Source organism: Cheilinus undulatus, linkage group 24, assembly GCF_018320785.1.
Source record: "Cheilinus undulatus linkage group 24, ASM1832078v1, whole genome shotgun sequence".
Classification (NCBI taxonomy): domain Eukaryota; kingdom Metazoa; phylum Chordata; class Actinopteri; order Labriformes; family Labridae; genus Cheilinus; species Cheilinus undulatus.
In genome coordinates, this window is record NC_054888.1 from 12,939,017 (window position 1) to 12,947,612 (window position 8,596).

Here is an 8,596-nt window from a genome sequence, read left to right on the forward strand (position 1 = left end):
TTTTCCCAGTTTTTTCTGACATTAGTGAATAATGTTTAAATTTCAATGTGAAAATTTTACAGATTTCACCTTTAAGGAGACTTTTTGATGCAAGGCTCAATGTTTGTCAGACAATCCATCACTCCTGACTGCTCTGTCCTTTAACTTTAATGCCACATCAAAATGAAAATCTAGAGGGGAGCTCTGAGATATTACACCAGAGGAGTTGGGTTTGTTTCATATTTAGGAGATTTTGACCACCGGCCAATCTTCTGTGTAAAAATATGAACGTGTGTCGATTTTGCAAAGGGCTCACAGTGCAGTCCAAACTAAGTTCAGCGACTCCATAGCAACAATATTTACTTCTCTACTGCATCCTGAAAGTTCTATGGCACTGTAAGAGGACTATTATCCCAAACAGACATAAGAGGGTAATTTTCCAACAGAAGTAAGGCTGAGAGTGTCATTTAAAGTTGGATCTTATGTTCCTGCAACACTGACAGAGTCGAAAAACTATAGGACATAACTAATTAACATAGTAGCATGTTACCAAAAGGAAAATGAAGGCTAAAACTGTGTGCTAATGAGAGGTGAAACGTGTTCTAAATGGGACTAAACTGAATGAAAGAGAGAAATGAAGGAAAAGGAAGGCTGTTTTATAGTGTAGTGTCCTTTATCCGTAATGTTTCACTCAGATGTGAAACACCTGCTGCTGAAGAGAGACAGCTGAACCTCTCATATCTGAAGGAATCACAGCATAGCTAATGCACTCAAACAAACTGTGTAAATGAAACAATTTCACCTGCTTAATAAGAGAGAGGAAGCCTTGTTTTTGCATCATCTTGAGTGATTTAAACAGAAACGTGCTCATTTTTCCTGTGAGGGAGTGTCAGGCCTGCTTACTGTCATTTACAATGACCTTGTCACTCGCACTTGGCAGATCTTTGAATTACATCCCACAGCTCCCCCCTAATGCTATCATTACCATTATTAATGGGACATGACACAAGTCATTGCCACACATAACACTCTCCCACAGCCGCCGACTAATGGCTTTCCTCAGATGTGATGCAGCCGCTTTCTTAGTTAGTGTGTCAGGGAGTCAAATATTGAGAGTGCAATACTTGTGCCGCAGACTTAATGTGAGCACCGTACAGAGGACTTCTCACACTGGCAATAAAATCCAATTTCATCTGTGGGGGTGCGCCTGTGAATTAAATGCCCCCATCTGTAATTTGTTTCAAAACACTGCGGCTTTACCAATATTATCTAGACACTGATTGAAAAGGTGCCGCTGTCCGTGGTGCTGAAATTCATCCCTGGCTGTACAGTCTGCAGAACTGTGGTCAATATCTCTGCGGGGCATGCTTTGTCCGACTGTAAATCATTCCTGATTACATGTAAATTATGCAGCAGGTCCAATATGAAATGGCTCTTTATACATGAAGTGGAATTAATCATAAAAACAATAGCTAATAGCTGTTTTCAGTGGTTCAATGTGAAGCAAAGCTGTGCAGCTTTGTTTGAAACTTGGATTAGAATTTTTTAATTTTCTTACATATTATGGAAATAGGTTGAATTGAATAAAAGATATGTGCTGCTAGAATTAATATCTATCCTTTCTTCTGAGCCGTGGAAAAGTATCAGGAGGGTGTTTTTACTTCATATTATTAAATGCAAATGGCTTGTTTTTATTGAGCAAAGCAGTCCTGTTATTTTTCTTAACAACTTTGAATTTTTATTTAATATCACCTGAAAACTACAAAGTGAAAAACAGCCAACATTAACTTTTAATATGAAAAGTTGAACCAAGTTTGCTGGCTTCTTGAGAAGAGGATTCACACCAAAGTATTTCCTAGTTTGGCCTTCGTTTTGCTCTTAGAGCATCAGTATGCATCTGTCAAGCAACCAGTGCAATCTTTTAGCACCTATTGAAGCTTCCTCCACCTTCAATCTTGTCCAAAAGGCACAACTTCACCCTGCAAGGTGCATATTTCAAGCGGCCCCTCAGAGAAACTTCAGGGACAGGCTATCTTGACACTTTCTGGATATTTCTTGCAACCACCAAAGGTCTCTAACTGTAGAAGAGAGGATAAAGCTGTCAGAACTGGTAAGGTTTGGTTGTTTGACCAGATTCTGGGCAAATATGGCTCTGCTAGCATCTAGAACCTTTTATTTGCAAGCTGTTACATATGGAGTATGTGTTTGTGTATTTAGCTTTTGCCATGATGCCTGGATGTTGGAGAGAACAATATGTTACCTGCCAGTTGAGATAGGTTTATAAAGTTCCATACCTATAAAGCTTACTTGAAGACAAGGAAAAGGACAGCTTTTTTTGTCATGAGTTGTATTTATTTCTGCAAAACATACACACCAAGGGAAAACAGTGTTGGTTGTCACACTTTTTCTCTAGTGTGAAGTGCGAATCAAGAGAACATCTTCCTGCATTAAACTGAAGCTTAAGATTTGACAAACATATCGCTCTCATTTTCCAACTTATTGAAAAAAAGAGGTAATTAACGATCAAAGTCAATCTATCCCATTGTGACAACCAACCCCATCATGGGGATGGTTATCACGCAGTGTGGGTTTAGTTGTCACAATGTTGTTTTAATGGGAAAATTCTTACGAAGAAGGCAAAGAGGAAGAATAGGTTGACAAATACGTAGCTTAATGCATCTCAACACAAAAGGAGCAAGGAAAATGAAAAGGAACATCTTTACACCAGCCTGTAGGCTGATAGCAACATAAAGAACAAAACAAATAGTCCTAACAATGATAGCCTACTCAACTAGGCTACATGCATTCACTATCTGAAGTACAGTGATGGCAATTGTTGGGTCAGTGCACTCCAACTATGCAGAGCTTGTGTGCCCACAGGTTGCACAGCCAACACTTCTCCCATACCTCCCCTGAACAGCTGTGAATAGAGCTATTAACATCTTGAGACATGTGACAACCAACCCCAACTGGAATTTCTTGCTAGCATTAATGCTAATAACTAACAACTAGTTAGCTAGTGAACAACAATTTGAACTATAGCTTCCCCTTCAGGCTTACTAAGAGTAAAAATAGTTTTTTTATTAACCCATTGTGTAATACTTAGAAGAAAAATACAGAGGAGATGAATATTTTTGATTTGACATGAGAAACACAAAAAGTCCTCTCACCTCAAGTTCAGCTGCCCCACTCCAGAGAAGACTATGTAGGTGAGCTCTGATCCCAATTCTGGAAATTTCCATACAAATTCGGGAGACAACACCCTCTGGTGTGACAAACAACCTATGTGACAACTGACCCGGTTATCCTCTACTTGTGTTGGATAACTTTCTGGTAAAAAGAAGGTGCAATAGTTATGACAACTCAAAGCACTTCTACTAATGGAAGAGGTTGCTGTGGAGAATTGGCCATCAGTTTTAGCTAATCCTATTCAAACTCCCCAGAAATTCCCCAGAATGTGTAGCTGTCTGTCTTTGGCACATGCCAGAAGTGTCACCTCTCTTGTTCTATTCGAGATACATCCCAGTTCTATTTTCAGGGAATGCACCAATAGGATTGACCTAAACAGGAAGTCAAACATAGGAATGCATGGATCATAATTTTTGTAACATCATCCTACAAGAAGCGAAAAAACTGAATTTTTACATCAGCCCTTCACACTTTTCAAAACAGTGAAAGTCAGAAGTTGAAGAATGGTGTGAGAGAACCAGGGCCCATATCTAAAGTTACATAGTGCTGAAAGCAGCTGACTAGGGCACTCTGTGGAAATACAGTTACGCTATTTTCCCTGTTGAAAGTCATCATACTGTCAGATTGACTTTAAAACTACTATGTCAATGTGGAAACGTTTAATACTTTTGCTTTCTGTGTCAGTTTAAATAGAGTCATAGCTTTAGAAGTTGCAACATTAAACAATGAGTGTGTAGTTTGTACATAAGTCTTTTTCAAAGAGCCGCATAAGGTGCTGTGCATTTGTGTATGCGCTTTAGGAATTTTTTTCACCCATTTTAGCTGCACTAATCTCTTGCATGAGATGTTTCACAGAAATTCATCTGAATGTCAAGTTGTGGAGATAATGCCATGCTGCTAGCTCTATGTGAAGGATAGGGATCTTTTGTTCCATGTGAAGACCCTCACATTTGTAACCTCGTAATACATTTTAATGACTCTACGGCTGTTATCTCTTCTATGGCATGCTAAAGGTCAGATCAGCATCTTAATGCGCTGTCCTCCTGCCTTCTGACCCACATGCAAACCTTGGTCAGCTTGGATCAGACCGTTATGCCACATTCAGTAGCCTGCAAGAAAATCTAAATCAATATTAATGCAATCGAAGATCGTTTAATTAAACTTTGACATTTGTTTGAGTCCATTGCAAAGATCACCAACAGATGAGGTTTTCTGCTACAAGCTTTTTCATAGCTCTGTCATAGCGGCTTCAGCTGAGCAGATTTTAGAACAGAATTTTTTTGATGATTCTATATGGTTCAATCCGTGTGACAGGGCACAGTTGGGGAAGGAGGTATTTAATTCAATATGGCGTAGTGCTGTAAGGTTCACACAATATGCCACGATATGCTTTGTTGTCACCCTTGGGAAATTTGTCTCTGGCTTTAGTGACTTTTTCCTTTACCAGTATGAGTTTTAATGCAGAAAAAGTTGTTTCTCGTTACTGTTGTCCTCTACAGAGCTCAAACAAACTTGATTTTTGAGTGGGCTATATTTTGTCAGAACTGGACTTCTGTTTTGTCACTCAACCCTTCATTCAAACAGCAGACTGCAATTAATCAGAAACGTTATCACAATAATTAGTATTCTAAACATGCAGCTTAAGAAAATAGTTCCTGTCAAAAAATTTCAGCTGGTTTTAGTCTGTCAGCCTTCCATGAATATTCATTCGTCTCCTCTCCTCTGCAGATAAAGCATCCATAGCTGAATGAAACAAAAGCAATTAACACATTTTATATGAAAACATAGTTCCTGGTCTTGAATTAGACATTAAGAGATCATTTAGATTCTGAAGTGGGCATAATTTGATTTTTCCAATTTATGAATTTCACTGAATGGAAGGAGCCTTGGCCTGGAATCTGTTGACACTTGTTACTCTGCAAGGTTTCACAGAATAGGTAAGAGATCATCCCTTTTCCTCATTCATCTGAATTGATTCATGAAAACCATTAAGGGTTTTAAGCCAGTTTTCATCCATTAGCAACAGGTCATTTGGCTACCCAGAGAGACAGGGTGTGTATCACCATATGAGGTTTGACTTGTTAGCTTTCTTTTGTCTCTAATGGATTTGCTTCATGTCTTGTGTGACTCCCAGATCTGTGTCTTTGAATCTTTATATGAATAATTGGTTGAGTTGTGAACTTCTGGGGTGTTTACATAAAAGTGCTATGTATTATTTATTGTCGAAGGATAGATCACACACAGTTTAGCAGCTGAATTACTGTGTCGTCTTGTCGCCTGGCTGTGGTTTCTGCCTCGGTAAAATAAGGAATGGAGCCTCCTTTTCCTTACCTCAGAGCCTTGCTGCCACTCCAACACAGTAATTACCTCGTCCTTCTTTACTGCTAATGAGAAGGTAAAATATGAGCTTCTGGCAACTGCAGTCATTTGCGACCCCAGCTCGCTCCCGGCAGGAGTAGAGAGGGAGAAGGAGAGAGACTAATTTCTACCCAGAAGCCACCACTGAATGATGCCATCCATCCTCGACCTACCTGTAGAAGTTATCCTGGTTTACTCTGGGACTGCATTTGGGAAATGTTGGACTTGGTTGAATAAATTGTGTACGTCTCCCTGAACAAATAAAACACTGACAGACTCTTCATGTTCTTCCCTTGCCTGGGCATCTAAGTTTAGCCTCTAGGCAGTAAGAAAATACTGCAAAGTGGACAAGTTTTCTCATGACTGAACTGTGACCCAGCAAAGGCAGTATGAAATACTTCTTTGCCTAGAAAGTAAAACAAAGCTACCACTATAGGGGTTGTGCTTTAAAACTACACATGCCAACATTTAGAACTTTCAATAAAGCATATGAACACATTAAAGCATCACCTGTAAGTTCAAACTGTATTAAAAATACAGATGATAAACAAGAACTGGATGTGGCCACCTTAATGTCTGTCATTTGCCCTAGCAATTCAGGGGTCTCTGGGGGCCTTGGACAAGAATTCATACAGCTCCCCCCTCAACCAGCACTAATCGCCATTATGCCACAAATAATTAGACACCAATCAAAGCAAAAACTGCCAGAAATTACCCAAGATCAAGTTGGTTTTTAATGGAGTGTTAATATTGCAACCACTAGCTCATTTACGTTCTTTTAGCGTGCTAGTTAGTTAACTAAATTAGTTAACTATTCTGACTAGGGAATACACTTAACTTGCAGAACTGGACACTAATTTTAACCATCAAAAACAAATGCCAAGTTTTGATGCAAGAAAAAATTATGTATCACAGCACCAAAATTAAAGCTAGACTTGCAGCTTTTAGCCATTTACTACTGTATTGAATAGCCATTATCTGCTCCTTTTACTCATGTATTTTACCTACTGTAAATTTCTCTTGATTTCCCTTCAGTGAATTTCACTGACAGACTTAAATAATACAGAATATAGGTGGGGGGCCACTTAGGGAGGTTTCCAACTGTCATTGCAAACTTTGCACATTTTAGGCCAGTGTTAATATTGCAGCCACCAGCTTATTTATATTCTTTTAGCCTGCTAGCTCTCTAAATAGTTGACTCCCTATGTCCTGACTCCTTGGCATGCACTTCACTTGATTAATGCTAGCAGAGCTGGACACTCTTTTTAAACTTAAAAGAACAAGTGCCAGATTTTGATGCTGGCCTAACTTATGTTTTTCAAGTGTCTTTATCTCAAAGTTATGCCTAGACTAACTATAGTGTGCTTTTTTTTTGTCCATAGTCATTCTCAGGAACAAAATTCCTCTTGTTTTCCTTTATTAAATTTCACTGACAAACTGACTTTTCACAGGAATAATGCAGAACTTATATGGGGCCCCCTGAGGGAGGTTTCCTATTGTCATTGCAAATTTTGCACATTTTTAACTACTGCTGTAGTTTCAAGTTTATTCATTCTCAGGGGATTTTTTACAAGCGCTCCAAGTAGCCGCCTGCCTTGCCTGTTGACAAGCAGCACCTTTGATCATTTGCTTTTGAAATGCTTCTTGGAGCCTCGAATTTGGCGATTGTCATTGTTGTTTATGGTTGTATAGGACCTGAAAGCCCTGTAACTTTCCCATCTGGATTTCTGCATTTTGATTATTTTGTGCAACCAGTTGAGTCACCTCCTGCTCTACATATAAAAGATGCAGGAGTAAGGAACTTGAGCATTTGCTTATCTTTGGAAACCAAATCTATTTAACACATATGGTTTATGGTTATTTGCTTGTTTCTCTCACTAAAATCATAAACTTTGCTTTTTGACATTTGTCGCTTTTTTATTTAACTAAGCAATGGATGCCAAAAATGATTGTTCAGTCAAGCCAAGTAGTGGTACTGCTAGAAGGTATTTAAGGTTTTGTCCAACTTTTATACCCAACATAGCCTTTCTTCTTTTGCTCTTTTCTGATCTTTTCATGCACTCCCAAACCCACACAGTTACATAAAAAGAAGTTATACTTTTAGAGGCATACATGTATAATAAAACCCTGCATGATTTAAGAGTTAAGAAGGATGGCCTCAATGTTCAAATCTGACTTAAATGTGATCTCTCAAAGGCACCTTTCACCTCCTATCAGCAACAAAACATGAACATTCAAACACCATCAAAATGAAATGCACGCTTTATGGGCCCGTAAGACTCTTTATTCACCAGGCAATCCATATTTCCATGTCATCACCGCTCTCCTCTATTTCATTATCATTTTTTATCTGATAGGAAACAAATCAAGGGTTTTCCAGTGGCAGGAACAAAAGCCATTTTCATGTTGAAGGTTATAGAAAAGCACAGTAACGTACAGGGGAAAGATTATATTGGTGCCCTTCGGATAGACTCCAATGTCACACATGAGGAGACAAAGAATTTCATCACACTGACGGAGGTTTTCCTTTTTTTTTAGGGCAATCAGATACATTTTATTCTCTGTGGAGCGTCACATTTGCTATGCTATCTTTGAGATTGACTCCAAAACCCTACCACAGGGGTAAAAAAATCCTATTAGATTGAAAACAGCAAGAGATGTAGAAAACGTATTAGCAGTAATAACAGATTGCTGAACTTATTGCATGCAGTAGGACTATTTTAGTGAAAATGATACATCCAGGGCATGCAGAAATTAAATCCATTTCAGAGGATCATGTTAATGCTAATGTTTACTGGTTTTACAGACACTGCCATTAGAAAACCATTAGCTGGGTGATTACTATGATTAACTCAAAATTGACTCACTGCATCAATTCACTGATCCCCCTGACCATATTGCAATGCAGTTACCAGATGACTTGTTTTGGAGGGTTCACTGAACTTTACTCTCAAGCAGGCTGGGCAGCAGAGGGATTAAGTGGAATTAGAAAGCACACATTGGAAGACACAACATGTCAATATGATGTGTTTGCAATAAACCTGTTGGCCTGACCTCTAGATACCACAGA